At 47.8% G+C, this 672-nt stretch overlaps 1 protein-coding gene across 1 annotated transcript in view; it reads right to left on the bottom strand.

Moving 5' to 3' along the window:
* TMEM171 (transmembrane protein 171) overlaps positions 1-527 on the bottom strand; it is a 12114-nt gene extending 11587 nt beyond the window's left edge. Inside the window, exon 1 of the mRNA XM_019517672.1 lies at positions 273-527. The gene's annotated coding sequence lies outside the window, so the exon portion shown is untranslated. The remainder of the gene's footprint in view (positions 1-272) is intronic.
* Positions 528-672: the final 145 nt, after the last annotated feature.

Below are 672 nucleotides of genomic sequence, written 5' to 3'. Positions count from 1 at the left end.
AGCTTTAACATACATTAAAGATAGAGCTGGTAATGCAACCCGTCACTCAATGTTGTTTAATGCTTCCCATTGTTTTCAAACATTTGAGTTTTTTGGGTTTAGGTTTTTTGTTTTTTTTTTAAATTATCAGGTGTTCTGCCTCCAGCTCTTTCTAAGAAAAAAAAGAAAGACAAAATAACAAGCTTGGGTGCTTCCCTCCCTTAGAGCAGGGACTTGAAGTTTGACTTGTGCATCAGGGATGTGTTGTTTTGCTGATGCTGTGAAAAACTCACCCAGTTGTAGCCAAGTAACAGCTTTTCTTTGGGGGAGAGGGGCCAAGAATCCCAGCTCAGAGACTTGCTAGGCTTTTGCCACAGGTCTTCACTGATTTCACCCCAGCATCCCCATGTTCCGTGCCCTCACCTCTCCTGTGCGTGACTCGACTGCACATTCCTGAAGAGTAGCTGTGCGTGCGCCAACTCGGGATTCAACAGCACAACTGAACTTCCCCTGCAGCTGCAGCTCCTAGGGGCCCAGGCTGGAACTAGTCACCTGAAATTAGAGCAGGGAGACCTGCAGTTGCTTCTGGGCTTTCAATGCCTGAGCGGTCTGGGGGAAGAAAGTGCCCAAGAAAAATGAGGCGGAAGGGAAGGGCTGGGGAAAGGAGACTGATAGGCAAGCAGGGCAATTCAG

Source organism: Gavialis gangeticus, unplaced genomic scaffold, assembly GCF_001723915.1.
Source record: "Gavialis gangeticus isolate Ggan-Ray unplaced genomic scaffold, GavGan_comp1, whole genome shotgun sequence".
NCBI lineage: Eukaryota > Metazoa > Chordata > Crocodylia > Gavialidae > Gavialis > Gavialis gangeticus.
Note: the sequence above shows the minus strand (reverse complement) of the source record. Positions and strands in the feature narration are given on the sequence as shown.